Raw genomic sequence first — 7,031 nt, 5'->3', positions numbered from 1 at the left:
GTAAAAAATCTGTGTTTTCATCTGTCTCTGAAATGTCCCTTTACCGACATCCTTTTGGTCTAAAAATCCCGAGATTATAGCTGCCCCACCTCTCCAGTACCTTCTCAGCCAATAGAAACATGTCTGTGTATACTGTGTGATTGTATACTGTGTGTGTGTGTGTGTGTGTTTGTGTACACTGTGTGGCCCCATAATCTCGGATTGCTTGGGGGCCCCATAATCTCCTATTGCCCAGGGGCCCCATGAGTTCTTAGTCCGCCCCTTGGTGTGTATGTACTGCATATGCTTATAGATGGGGGGTCATTTCCACTCCCACCAAGGGGGACATATTCATATGGACATTTTTAATTGGCAATTCAATTTTAGAGAGAGTTCTAACCACAAAGTACGATGGCCAGAATAGGGAACATCTGTTATTCGAGAAGGTGCTCCCTGCATTATCATTCAGGGAATGTTTAGAATTCAACAAAGGTCACATCTTTCCACCCGACAGTCAGAATTCTTTTCTTCACACATCACCTCTCTAATATAGCATTTTAAAATAATACTTTATTGTGGGTCTTTATGGAAATCTGGTGTCCGTTGTACTGACCTTCCTTTTTAGAACAACTTCATTACCGTGAGAAGAAGACAGACACATGGATGGTATCCTCAGACAGGTGAAAGGTGGACACGTTCTATGGAAGGAAGGATGGTCTGTAAGTCAATTAGGCTTGTGCAATTCGTTTCGTAACGAATCGAAATTCGGCCGAATTTATCCGAATGTCCGAATAAAAAAATAACAAATTACAACGAATACGAAAGAAATATAATGAATGAATTCGAATGAATTCGACATGATTCGAAATTATTTCAACCGCATTCGAAATTATTTCAACCGCATTCGAAATTATTTCAACCGCATTCGAAATTATTTCAACCGCATTCGAAATTATTTCAACCGCATTCGAAATTATTTCAACTGCATTCGAAATTATTTCAACCGCATTCGAAATGATTTCAACTAGAGGTCGACCGATATGGGTTTTTCTCTGGCCGATGCCGATATTTAGAAATCATGGCGGCCGATAGCCGATATATGATGCCGATTTTTTTTGGGCCGATATGTTAGGCCGATTTTATTTTATTTATTTATTTTTAATCCCCCTTGATCTAACACACCTTTCCCACTGGGGCGTTTTTTAAGGCGCTTTTGGGCTAAAAATAGCGCCTGTAAAGTGCCTGCAAAATGGCTCCCCTGCAGTCTGTGTGAAAGACAGAGCGCTTTCACACTGAGGCGATGCGCTGGCAGGATCTTAAAAAAAAAAAGTCCTGCAAGCAGCACGTTTGGAGTGGTGTATACCGCTCCTCCACCACTCCTGCCCATTGATATGAATGGGCACCACTGCCGAAGCGCATGCAATGCGATTTGGCAGCGGTGCTTCATGGGCGCATTTAACCTCTTCCTTGGCCGCTAGCTGGGTTATATGTGCCCCACTAGCAGCCAAATAGCACCGCTAAAATGATGGTAAAGAGCCGCTAAAACTTGCGTTTTACCATCAACGTCTGCCCGCTCCAGTGTGAAAGCAGCCTTCATAAGTGATACAGAAAATTTCTTACACTTAAAGCGGAGGTCCACCCTAAAATGGACCTTCCGCTCATCGGAACCCTCCCCCCCTCCGGCGCCACAATTGGCACCTTTCAGGGGGGAGGGGGGTGCAGTTACCTGGATAATCCAGGTAACTGCACCCACTTCCGGGCTAGCTCTCTGCGGAAAGGGGCGTACATTACGCCCCTTTCCACAAGTGCCCGCCCCCTTCCGCAAGTGCCCCGCTGCCTGCTGGGAAACACACAGATCCCAGAGGCAGCGGGGACCGTCCTCATTGCGCAGCGCGGCTCGCGCATGCGCAGTAGGGAACCGGGAAATTAAGCCGAAAGGCTCCATTTCCTGATTCCCATACCAAAGATGGCGGCGGCAGCACTCGAGTGTCGATCTAGAGATCGGCTTCGGGTGCCGACATCGCGGGCGCGCTGGGCGGGTAAGTGTCACTATTTTAAAAGTCAGCAGCTGCAGTATTTCTAGCTGCTGGCTTTAAAAAAAAAAAAAAAAAAACGCGGAGTCCCGGCGGACTCCCGCTTTAAACATTTATTAAACAAAACAAACCTCCAATCAGTTTACTTGTATGTATGATCTAGATTAAAAAAAAAAAAAACCTATATATTAAATAAAAACGGGTAGTCAAAACTTTTGGACAAAAAAAAAAAAAAATGGGCTAACTTTACTGTTTTTATTTTATTTTTATTTTTTAAATGGTGTATTTTTTTCCCAAAAAAATGCATTTGAAAGACCTCTGTGCAAATGCCGTGTGACATAAAATATTGCAACAACCGCTATTTTATTCCCTAGGATCTCTGCTAAAAAAATATATATAATTTTTGGGGGGTCTAAGTGATTTTCTGGCAGAAAATACAGGATTTTTACTTGTAAGCAACAAGTGTCAGAAAAGATTTAGTCTTTAAATGGTTAAACTGAGAACTTCTACACACTGAGATGATTTCATTCATTCAGAAGTGTAAACATTGTATCTTTTAGTTCTTTTCTTGGCAGTCTGCCCAGAGAGGAGGAAAGTGTTGCTATGACGACTCAGACAACTCACACTGACTTCTTACAGAAGTCATTTCAAAGTCCCGCTGTAGAATCGGCTTTTTATCAACACAATCGGCCGATGCCGATTATTTAAAAAACGGCAAATATCGGCCGATATATCGGTCGATCTCTAATTTCAACTGCATTCGACATTATTTTAACCACATTCGAAAATATTTTGTGACCCGACTTTAGGGCCATGTATCTCGGGGTCACTTGGTGCTAGACACTTCAAATTTGGATATGTTGTATTGCTAGTATTATTGTGTTTGAATACCAAATTTGGGGTTTCTAGCACCAAGTGACCCCGAGATACATGGCCCTAAAGTCGGGTCACAAAATATTTTCGAATGTGGTTGAAATAATGTCGAATCATGTTGAAATAATTTCGAATTCGAAATTATTTCAACATGATTCGACATTATTTCAACTGCATTCGAAATTATTTCAACATGATTCGACATTATTTTAACCACATTCGAAAATATTTTGTGACCCGACTTTAGGGCCATGTATCTCGGGGTCACTTATAGCTAGAAATCCCAAATTTGGATATGTTGTAGTGCCAGTACTATTGTGTTTGCATACCAAATTTGGGGTTTCTAGCTATAAGTGACCCCGAGATATGTGGCCCCAAAATCGGGTCGCAAAATGTTATTAGTTATTAGAGCAGAGAATAACATTTTGCGACCCGGTTTTGGGGCCACATATCTCGGGGTCACTAATAGCTAGAAACCCCAAATTTGGTATGCAAACACAATAGTACTGGCCCTACAACATATCCAAATTTGGGATTTCTAGCTATAAGTGACCCCGAGATACATGACCCTAAAGTTGGGTCACAAAATATTTTCGAATGTGGTTAAAATAATGTCGAATCATGTTGAAATAATTTCGAATCCGGTAGAAATATTTTCGAATTTGGTTGAAATATTTTCGAATGTGGCCGATTTTTCGAATTCGGTAGAAAACTAAACGAAATCCGAAAACGAATTTAAGGAAGTTAACGAATATAACTAAACGAAATTAATGAATTAACGATTTAAAACGAAAGGAAACTAAACAAATTTTTTCCTTGTACACAAGTCTAAAGTCAATCACGTTCTTAAGAAGAATAAAAAAAGGGTGATTGGCCACCAACTCAGATACCTTCTCCGGTTGAGACAACAGGAACAAGGAAGGTTGCCTTCTCTGCTGGGGTCGTAGAAGGAACCTCGGGCAATGGTTTGAAGAAAGAATACTGAAGTTCTGATAACACATAGAGCCACGGGACAACGGGACTGATGCCTATAAGAAAGATGTGACCCAAGTCAAGTTGCCAAGGATCCTTTGAATATTACAGGGCCCAACAGTTGGCCCCTAATATTGTTCAGTGGCAGGCACTGATCAATGGCACATTACAATTGGACAATGTAACTGCCACCCTGAATAAAGCTGTATCTCAGAATTTGGGTTTGTAGGACGCGATCTTTGGAGTGGGATGTAAAGCAATCAAAAAGTCCTTAAGAAGAATAAGAAAAGGTGAATGGCCACCAACATGGATACACTTCTCCAGGTTGAAACTAGCCACTTGCCGACCGCCGCACGCCGATGTACGTCGGCAGAATGGCACGGGCAGGCATAAGCACATACATGTACGTGATTTGCCTCCCGCGGGTCGGGGGCCCGATCGGGCCCCCGCCCGGTGCCTGCGGCGGTCGGTTTTCGTTCGGGAGCGATCCCGGACGAGGGGACGGCCATTCATTCATGGCCACCCCCTCGCGATCGCTCCCGACGAATGGAAATCCCCGGTGACATCACTTCCTCTCCTGTAATGTAAACACAGGAGAGGAAGTGATGTATTCTCTCCTCCGTGTCGGTATTTTTCGTTCCGACACGGAGGAGAGCGGATCAGTGAGTTGCACCAACACATCCCACACACAGTAGAACATGCCAGGCACACTCACACCCCCCCTTTACCCCCCGATCACCCCCCCAATTACCCCTGCCCCCCAGTCACAGTGACACCAATGTCATTTTTTTTTTTTTTTTTTGCATTGGTGTCATTTGTGACTGTAATAACTGTTAGGGCAGTTAGGGTTAGCCCCCTTTAGTTCTAATGTACCCCCCTAACCCCCCCAATAAAGGTTTAACCCCGTGATCACCCCCCGTCGCCAGTGTCACTAAGGCTGGGTTCACATTGCAGCGGTTTATGAGAACGAATGTGATTCGCACCGCACTGCAGTGCAAATCACATCCGATCTCTGTGCGATTCGAGTTCAGCCATTCGCCGCACCCGCCGCACCCGCCACACCCGCCGCACCCGCCGCAAATTCGCACGGGACCCTTTTTTTGGCCCGCAGCAGAATCGGATCGCATGGGTGTTCACACCATGCGATCCGAGTTTGCAGATCGCACTGCGATATGCGAACTGATCTGGGGGTGTCAGTAACATTTCACTGACACTCCCAGCAGTTCGCATAGGGCAGTGTGAACTGCCGCCGGGAGGCATGCGATGCGGGAACCCGCCGCGGATTCGCGGCGTTTCCGCATCGCTCCAGTGTGAACCCAGCCTAATAAGCGATCATTTTTCTGATCGCCGTATTAGTGTCACAGGTGACGCTAGTTAGGCAGGTAGGTATTTAGGTTCGCCGCAGCTTTTTATAGCGCTAGGGACCCCCATATACTACCGCATAAAGCCCCCTGATTGCCCCCTAGTTAACCCTTTCACCAGTGATCACCATATAACTGTTACAGGTGACGCTGGTTGGTTAGTTATTTTTTTATAGTTTCAGGGCACCCGCCATTTATTACCTAATAAAGGTTTAACCCCCTGATCACCCGGCAGGTGTCATTTGTGACTAATAACTGTTAGGGCAGTTAGGGTTAGCCCCCTTTAGTTCTAAGGTACCCCCCTAACCCCCCCAATAAAGGTTTAACCCCGTGATCACCCCCCGTCGCCAGTGTCACTAAGGCTGGGTTCACATTGCAGCGGTTTATGAGAACGGATGTGATTCGCACCGCACTGCAGTGCAAATCACATCCGATCTCTGTGCGATTCGAGTTCAGCTATACAGATAGTATGGCTGAATTCGTGTCGCACCCGCCGCACCCGCCGCAAACTCGCACGGGACCCTTTTTTTGGTCCGCAGCAGAATCGGATCGCATGGGTGTTCACACCATGCGATCCAAGTTTGCAGATCGCACTGCGATATGCGAACTGATCTGGGGGTGTCATTAACATTTCACTGACACTCCCAGCAGTTCGCATAGGGCAGTGTGAACTGCCGCCGGGAGGCATGCGATGCGGGAACCCGCCGCGCATTCGTGGCGTTCCCGCATCGCTCCAGTGTGAACCCAGCCTAATAAGCGATCGTTTTTCTGATCGCTGTATTAGTGTCACAGGTGACGCTAGTTAGGCAGGTAGGTATTTAGGTTCGCCGCAGCTTTTTATAGCGCCAGGGACCCCCATATACTACCGCATAAAGCCCCCTGATTGCCCCCTAGTTAACCCTTTCACCAGTGATCACCATATAACTGTTACAGGTGACGCTGGTTGGTTAGTTATTTTTTTATAGTTTCAGGGCACCCGCCATTTATTACCTAGTCTCACTAGTGTACCCCTAAATTTAGGGGTGTCTACTTTCTAAAATGGGGTCATTTGGGGGGGGGGGTTTGTGCCATCTTGGCATTTTATGGCCTTCAAAACTGTAACGCCCTTAGAAAGCCTGAAGGCGGTGCTTGGTTTTTGGGGCCCCGTACGCGGCTAGGCTCCCAAAAAGTCCCACATATGTGGTATCCCCGTACTCAGGAGAAGCAGCAGAATTTATTTTGGGGTGTCATTTCACATATGCCCATGGCATGCGTGAGCAATATATCATTTAGTGACAACTTTGTGAAAAAAAAAAAAAGTTTGTAATTTTCCCGCAACTTGTGGCAAAATATAAAATATTCCATGGACTCAACATGCCTCTCAGCAAATAGCTTGGGGTGTCTACTTTCTAAAATGGGGTCATTTGTGGGGGTTTTGTGCCATCTTGGCATTTTATGGCCTTCAAAACTGTAATAGGTAGTGAGAAGTGAACTCAAAAAATTACGCCCTTAGAAAGCCTGAAGGCGGTGCTTGGTTTTCGGGGCCCCGTACGCGGCTAGGCTCCCAAAAAGTCCCACATATGTGGTATCCCCGTACTCAGGAGAAGCAGCAGAATTTATTTTGGGGTGTCATTTCACATATGCCCATGGCATGCATGAGCAATATATCATTTAGTGACAACTTTGTGAAAAAAAAAAAAAAAAAAAAAAAGTTTGTAATTTTCCCGCAACTTGTGGCAAAATATAAAATATTCCATGGACTCAACATGCCTCTCAGCAAATAGCTTGGGGTGTCTACTTTCTAAAATGGGGTCATTTGTGGGGGTTTTGTGCC

General features: G+C 45.3%; 1 protein-coding gene across 1 annotated transcript in view; it reads right to left on the bottom strand.

Annotated features, from left to right (window-relative positions):
* Positions 1-7,031, bottom strand: part of LOC143955453 (uncharacterized) — a 274,185-nt gene that overhangs the window by 27,278 nt on the left and 239,876 nt on the right. The gene's annotated exons all lie outside the window — the stretch shown is intronic.

This window comes from Lithobates pipiens, unplaced genomic scaffold (assembly GCF_037356315.1).
Source record: "Lithobates pipiens isolate NorthernLeopardFrog02 unplaced genomic scaffold, aLitPip1_a1.2 Scaffold_35, whole genome shotgun sequence".
Classification (NCBI taxonomy): Eukaryota; Metazoa; Chordata; class Amphibia; order Anura; family Ranidae; genus Lithobates; species Lithobates pipiens.
Note: the sequence above shows the minus strand (reverse complement) of the source record. Positions and strands in the feature narration are given on the sequence as shown.